This window comes from Schistocerca cancellata, chromosome 1, assembly GCF_023864275.1.
Source record: "Schistocerca cancellata isolate TAMUIC-IGC-003103 chromosome 1, iqSchCanc2.1, whole genome shotgun sequence".
Taxonomy (NCBI): domain Eukaryota; kingdom Metazoa; phylum Arthropoda; class Insecta; order Orthoptera; family Acrididae; genus Schistocerca; species Schistocerca cancellata.
In genome coordinates, this window is record NC_064626.1 from 703,760,842 (window position 1) to 703,769,369 (window position 8,528).

Below are 8,528 nucleotides of genomic sequence, written 5' to 3' on the forward strand. Positions count from 1 at the left end.
CTCTTGACGTACATGATGCACATTTACATCTGTCGGTTTGGTTCCGATGAGAGCAACGTGTTGAGTTCTATCTGCAAGGAAGTCTTGCATACAAACATAATCTCATTGAGCTCGTATTCCGTTCACAAAGTGACAGTGCAAAATAATGACAAATGCCTCCCCGAAGTCAAGGGACATGGCACAAAACTAAGCACCTTTCTCTACGGTGCTCTGGACCATGTGGATAGACAGAGCGAACTGTGTTTCCCAAGATGTTCCATTAATACGTACTTATTTATCACAGTTCAGCGAAGTGAAAACTACCTCCAGGACTGTTGAAAATGGTTTAGGCGATCTCGTTGTCTGACCCCTGTATTAGTTGTGAATTTACCACTGTCATTATAAAGTCTAATGGAAAACGAAGCACCGATTTGTGCATCCATCATCATACTTTTTTTTCCTACGCTGTACAACTAAGTAGATTTGTCCAAAAATTCCCCTATTGTGTATATCTTTCTAATTTGTTGAACTTCGTTGATAATTTGAATCTAATATGTGTGCCTCTCCTTAAATAAACTCTTATAATCTGTGCTTCCCATTTCCTAACCGGCATACACGTTCCTTTCTGGTTAGCTTTGTGTGTGCAATTGCTGAGGATCTTTCTATTACACAGGGCGATTCTACCGGCCCTATCTCTCGCTTTTATGCAACCCTCAACGCCTTCAAATACCACGCTCAAGATTTTCGTATTGTCTGGTTTGGTATGTGCAAACTATTAGTCCTACAGACAGAACTTTTTGTAGGAAATTTAATGTAGTTAAAGTTTGAACTGGCATGCGTTTTCGCTAGAGGCCGTAGTTTTAGAACCATTCAGCAGAAACCTGCAAAAGTGCCTCGAATAACGTGACCTACAGCAAACGCTTATCCCAGTACAAAATTGACTACATTAAATTTCCTACAAGAAGGTCGTGTTCATTTTTTTGTGAGACTAATATTTCGTGTGTAGCAACACAAAGAATATTAAAATTGGCACCTGGTACTTGAAGGCATCTCGTGCTCCATAAAACCCAGAATAGACGTGACTGAATCATCCTTCGTAATTTGAATATCTGAAAGTAGAAATGCAGGGGTAATAAACTTTCCTTTAAGGCAATAAGTATTCAAACTACAAGAGAAACAAATTAGTAAATTGTTTGATCGTCGTCGTTTTATAGGCATATGTCTAAACAATGTTAGAAGTGCTAGTACTGACAACCACAGTTATCTACGACCAATGCCAGTTTGAAAATAATTCTATAGAGGCAAATGTCGCAGCGGCTTTCACCCACAAAGGAACGATGTGCGTAGTTAAAAACTGTTTGATAAAATATTTGCGGGAACAATGTGTTTGACAGCTAATCCATGTTTAAAAACACGCTGAAACGGTTTCTACCAAACAAAAGCTTACTTGAATATAAGGTAGCAGTTGAATAAATTAGAATGGAGAGCACATCGAGCTTGTACAACCATTGTGAAACTGATATATTCCATATCATAATGTTTATCGTGAGTATGACTGTAAGTAGGCTGTTATATTTTCTTATTGGCAACGTTACGTAGCGCTCTGTATGAAAATCACTGGCCGTGCTGTGTGCAGTCTGTGGCTAGTTTGCATTGTTGTCAGCCATTGTAGTGTTGGGCAGCGGCAGCTGGATGTGAACAGCGCGTAGCGTTGGGCAGTTGGAGGTGAGCCGCCAGCAGTGGTGGATGTGGGAAATGAGATGGCGGATTTTTGAGTACAGAATGGATATTATGAACTGCTATGTATATTATGCTTTTTCAACACTATTAAGGTAAATACATTGTTTGTTCTCTATTAAAATCTTTCATTTACTAACTATGCCTATCAGTAGTTAGTGCCTTCCGTAGTTTGAATCTTTTATTTAGCTGGCAGTAGTGGCGCTCGCTGTATTGCAGTAGTTAGAGTAACGGAGATTTTTGGTGAGGTAAGTGATTTGTGAAAGGTATAGATTAATGTTAGTCAGGGCCATTCTTTTGTAGGGATTTTTGAAAGTCAGATTGCGTTGCGCTAAAAATATTGTGTGTCAGTTTAAGCACAGTCGTGTACAATCTTTCTAAGGGGACGTTTCATATGGCGACCCTGCCAGGATTCGAACCTAGAATCTTCTGATGTGCATTTGATTTCTTTGATATTGTAATTATGAAAAATTTTTTCAAATCTGTATTGGCCACTGCCCAAAACAATTTGTAAAATTTTTTGTGGGGAGCATGGGGGCTATGTAAGTAGGCTGTTTATATTTTCTTATTGGCAACGTTACGTAGCGCTCTGTATGAAAATCACTGGCCGTGCTGTGTGTAGTCTGCGGCCAGTTTGCATTGTTGTCAGCCATTGTAGTGTTGGGCAGCGGCAGTTGGATGTGAACAGCGCGTAGCGTTGGGCAGTTGGAGGTGAGCCGCCAGCAGTGGTGGATGTGGGAAATGAGATGGCGGATTTTTGAGTACAGAATGGATATTATGAACTACTATGTATATTATGCTTTTTCAACACTATTAAGGTAAATACATTGTTTGTTCTCTATTAAAATCTTTCATTTGCTAACTATCCCTATCAGTAGTTAGTGCCTTCCGTAGTTTGAATCTTTTATTTAGCTGGCAGTAGTGGCGCTCGCTGTATTGCAGTAGTTGGAGTAACGGAGATTTTTGGTGAGGTAAGTGATTTGTGAAAGATATAGATTAATGTTAGTCAGGGCCATTCTTTTGTAGGGATTTTTGAAAGTCAGATTGCGTTGCGCTAAAAATATTGTGTGTCAGTTTAAGCACAGTCGTGTACAATCTTTCTAAGGGGACGTTTCATGACAACGGAACGAGTATAGTAACTGAAAGTCCTGCACAGACCAAACGGACTACTGGGAAGCCGCTTCCTTCCCAGTGTGTACGCTTTAATAACGGCTGGCTAACTTCTCTGCAGAAGAGCGTCTTTATGGAGTTGAGGCCGGCGTCATCCTCCGTTAAAGTGGCAGCCACTTGCGCCTCCCCTGGGACAGCTGCTGCTGAGTGCTGCTCCGCGTCGCACTGCAAGGCGACGTGGTGCGACGTCTGGTGCCAGCACGGGTGTCTGTCTACCGGCAGAGACGCTGTGTCGTAGGACAGACTACGAGTCTTTAACCCTAGAATGCTAAAGGGGGAGAAACGATACTTTGCTACCAAACCACAGAAATTTTACTACTCCAAATTTATTCAAAATAAATCAAATGTCTAGGTTATGAATTAGTCAGCTACAGTTACCAGATCTCCGGCGGTACTTACATACAAAATTAAGTACAAAAGTCCTGTTTTATACCCTATTGCAATCGTAAATTTTACGAGGGTATAGTAATATGAGTTTAAAAACAAAACAACAACGTGGGAGAGGACACGCAGACGTTAAAGAAATGCGTATTCTTGTAATGACATTATGAATGTAAATCCAAATCCTCTACTTCAATTGATTTCTTTATTAAAATAGGCCTATTCCGGCTATAATTATCTCTGCAGAGCTATCTGCGAATAATACACAACATTTTATGATTATACGCTTAAATTTTTTTGTATTTACATGTTATAGCTATATAGTGTACACATGTACGTTGGTAGTTATGTCTAATTATTCTTAACTTTCATTTTACCTCTGTGGGTACTATCACTTATTACATTACTGTCTTTAGCTAAGTTTGTTCAAATGGCTCTGAGCACTATGCGACTTAACATCTATGGTCATCAGTCCCCTAGAACTTAGAACTACTTAAACCTAACTAACCTAAGGACGTCACACAACAACCAGTCATCACGAGGCAGAGAAAATCCCTGACCCCGCCGGGAATCGAACCCGGGAGCCCGGGCGCGGGAAGCGAGAACGCTACCGCACGACCACGAGCTGTGGACAGCTAAGTTTGTATTTTAGCCAATTTATGAGAGCTTGTTGATCCTTTTTCACATCAGTGGATGCTGTCCAAAGCATTTCGGTTGATATTTATGTGGCAAAGAATTTCTGACAGCACATTCGACGGTTTGGTTACAAGGATGCAAAATTAAACGTCTTCCAGCCGTCAGTTTCAACCTTATAAATTCGGGAAACCAGTTTCAGTGTGTTACTACGCCATCTTCAGGCCCTCGACCGACGTGTAGGATTAATCTACCTCGCTTGTGATCAAAACAGGGGGCAGCAATACTAGTATTAGTAAATATTTGTTGCAGTGACCAACCATCACCTGCGTATTGTTAGATTTAACACGTCGGTCACGGGCCTGAAGACGGCGTAGTAAAACGCTCCCTCGCGGGAGCCTGTAACCACTAGAGGGCGCGTCCCTAGGTGGCGGATAGGGGAATGCCTCCCAGATATGGGTGATAGGAGGGAAATGCTGTCCTGCAGTCGGATGTTGGCTCATCAAGGACCAAGCCCACAGCTTGTAACACCATTATCGATCATGAGTAGTTAGAACAGTGTAACCAAGTGTATATAACTATGGAGTGTTTATTCTGTAGGAGTTAAGATCTTTGAATTGTTGGAGGGAATTGGAACTTAATTATGTATAAATTGTTTAACTTAATATTGTGCTTAAATAATGGAATTTTATAAAATATGTATGCGTGTAAAAACAAAATAGCATGTAAAAAAACTGGTTCATACTTAGGAAAATTATATGATGTAACTTAAAAGACGTAGGTAATCCCCTCCATTACGGAAGGGGTTTGGCGCGCAAGAAAAGGTGGAAGTGGTGGTTTATCTGGGAGGCAAGAGAGAAAACACATTAGGTAGTCAGAGGCCAGCATAGTCAACACCGCCGGTGCCAAGTGAGGCGTTCTGTAGCCAAATTTATAATGGAATGGCCTCGGGTGTGGTTCCGGCTGTAAAAAGGGTGCTCTCGGATTTGGAGAAGCTCTAAAGATGATGAACACGCCGCCAGAAAGAATTAAGTAGAGCTTAAAACCGCCAGAAGGATACCTGATAGCCACAATGCACTTGCCACCAATATTGCGTAACTGCTTCAACAACTTCGGAAAACAGATATGTATGTCAGTATGATCGAGTGTGCTTGTGTGTGCTTTTGCAATAATAATCAGTGTTGCAAAATTTGTTTTTAAACTTTGAAATGCCCTCTTCATGATACCAAAAGTAGGGTCCTATCCTCATAGTGCTAAAATCGAATATCCTAATTATGAAGAAATGCTAATTTGTTCCCATTTAAATGTGCCTAAGTTCAGTTTTAAAGCATATAAAAGTTGCTAGTTAAATTATTTCTGCATCTACATCTACATGGATACTTTGCAAATCACATTTAAGTGCCTGGCAGAAGGTTCATCGAACCACCTTCACGATTCTCTATTACTTCAATCTCGTATAGCGCGCGGAAAGAATGAACACCTATATCTTTCCGTACGAGCTCTGTTTTCTCTTATTTTATCGTGGTGATCGTTCCTCCCTATGTAGGTCGGTGTCAACAAAATATTTTCGCATTTGGAGGAGAAAGTTGGTGATTGGAATTTCGTGAGAAGATTACGTAGCAACGGAAAACCCCTTTCTTTTAATGATTTTCAGCCCAAATCCTGTATCATATCTGTGACACTCTCTCCCATATTTCGCGTTAAAAAGAACGTGCTGCCTTTCTTTGAACTTTTTGGATGTACTCCATTAGACCTATCTGGTAAGGATCCCACAGAGGACGGACAAGCGTAGTTTAGGCAGTCTCCTTAGTAGGTCTGTTACATTTTCCAAGTGTCCTGCCAATAATTCGCAGTCTTTGGTTAGCCTTCCCTACAGCATTATCTATGTGTTCCTTCCAATTTAAGTTGTTCGTAATTGTAATGCCTAGGTATTTAGTTGAATTTACGGCTTTTAGATTAGACTGATTTATCGTGTAACCGAAGTTTAAAGAGTTCCTTTTAGCACTCTTGTGGATGACCTCACACTTTTCGTTATTTAGAGTCAACTGCCACTTTTCGCACCATTCCGATATTTCTTCTAAATCATTTTGCAGTTTGTTTTGATCTTCTGATGACTATTAGTCGATAAATGACAGCGTCATCTACAAACAACCGAAGACGGCTGCTCAGATTGTCTCCCAAATCGTTTATATAGATATGGAACAGCAAAGAGCCTATAACACTACCTTGGGGAACGCCAGAAATCACTTCTGTTTTACTCGATGACTTTCCGTCAATTACTACGAACTGTGACCTCTCTGACAGGAAATGACTAATCCAGTCACATAACTGAGACGATATTACATAAGCACGCAATTTTCACAGATAAAGTGAGAGGCACATAATATTTAACTGGTGAAAACTTTTAATTTGCTATGAACTGCTTTAATTTGAAAGTGCCAAAGTTAAGTACTAATGAACATAAATGTGGTTAGTTGAAATCACTTGCTTCATAAGTGGTGTTATGAGGCACTTAAATTTGCTCCTATTTGAAACTTAACTTGAACGTGAATTTATTTCCAAAACTTAGTAAGTATACTGTTAGCGTAAATTGCTTTAAAGCATTGAGGGCTAAATAATCTTAAGTAGAATCGTAGTACAGCATTTATGTGATGCAAAGTGTTTCTGAAATGTGAGCATAGTTCCTTATAAAGAAAGGGACAGTTTAAGTGACCCCACTTTAACCTTCACTTGCAGGGGAAAGTCAAATTGAATCTGGGTTTTGCAAATGAATCTGAAACATTGCCACTGTGGTATGAATATGAAATGTGTTATTTCAGTGTGATTGAATTTGTGATGTGTATATGTATGTTAGTTAAACTTGAACTCTTGTCCGGTACTATTTAGTCTCGTGTTGTCTTTGGGAACAATTTTTGTGCTGAATTAGTCAAAGGTTGAAATGATGAGTGTAGTTAACAGGGGTAAGTCTATTTTACATTTCTGTGATTGCTAACCTATACTGTTGACAATTACTACTACCCACAGTGTAGTTCGGGACCGATGACCGTGGCAGTCTGGTCCCTTTAATCCCACAAAGCAACCAACCAACCAACCACAGTGTAGTTCATCTGGCCGTTATAGGTGTTCACTGCACTTTACGATGAAAGAATTAATGAAGGTTCCTTTTGCAAGAGTATATATAAATCCATCGAGAATAATGATTGCACATTATTATGCCTAATTAGGCTGGCGTCCTTTTCTTTGTTTCATTTACGTAAATTTTCTTCACTTTCATTTATTTCTAAGTCATAGTCTTTCTGTTTTCTGCTAATTGCCACCCATACGAAATTCACGTTCGATTCCCTCTGTCCGTTAGGTTAATTCATGATCAAATAGCATAATTCGTCACAGAGGGTAGCTCTTACTGCATTTTAAGGTCATATTTGGCATTATACATTCCGCGGTAGCGATACACTTGGCTTTCCTGTGACAGGACTGGAAGTTCGGTTATTAGGAAACAGGTAGCACGCGCTGCGATAGTAGCGTTATAAGCTTAAAACTGTGGATCGGCGACAGATCCTCGTCATAGGCCGGCCGATACACTTCCGTCACATCATCATGGCTCAATGTCGAAATACACTCCTGGAAATGGAAAAAAGAACACATTGACACCGGTGTGTCAGACCCACCATACTTGCTCCGGACACTGCGAGAGGGCTGTACAAGCAATGATCACACGCACGGCACAGCGGACACACCAGGAACCGCGGTGTTGGCCGTCGAATGGCGCTAGCTGTGCACCGCCGCCGTCAGTGTCAGCCAGTTTGCCGTGGCATACGGAGCTCCATCGCAGTCTTTAACACTGGTAGCATGCCGCGACGGCGTGGACGTGAACCGTATGTGCAGTTGACGGACTTTGAGCGAGGGCGAATAGTGGGCATGCGGGAGGCCGGGTGGACGTACCGCCGAATTGCTCAACACGTGGGGCGTGAGGTCTCCACAGTACATCGATGTTGTCGCCAGTGGTCGGCGGAAGGTGCACGTGCCCGTCGACCTGGGACCGGCCCGCAGCGACGCACGGATGCACGCCAAACCGTAGGATCCTACGCAGTGCCGTAGGGGACCGCACCGCCACTTCCCAGCAAATTAGGGACACTGTTGCTCCTGGGGTATCGGCGAGGACCATTCGCAACCGTCTCCATGAAGCTGGGCTACGGTCCCGCACACCGTTAGGCCGTCTTCCGCTCACGCCCCAACATCGTGCAGCCCGCCTCCAGTGGTGTCGCGACAGGCGTGAATGGAGGGACGAATGGAGACGTGTCGTCTTCAGCGATGAGATTCGCTTCTGCCTTGGTGCCAATGATGGTCGTATGCGTGTTTGGCGCCGTGCAGGTGAGCGCCACAATCAGGACTGCATACGACCGAGGCACACAGGGCCAACACCCGGCATCATGGTGTGGGGAGCGATCTCCTACACTGGCCGTACACCACTGGTGATCGTCGAGGGGACACTGAATAGTGCACGATACATCCAAACCGTCATCGAACCCATCGTTCTACCATTCGTAGACCGGCAAGGGAACTTGCTGTTCCAACAGGACAATGCACGTCCGCATGTATCCCGTGCCACCCAACGTGCTCTAGAAGGT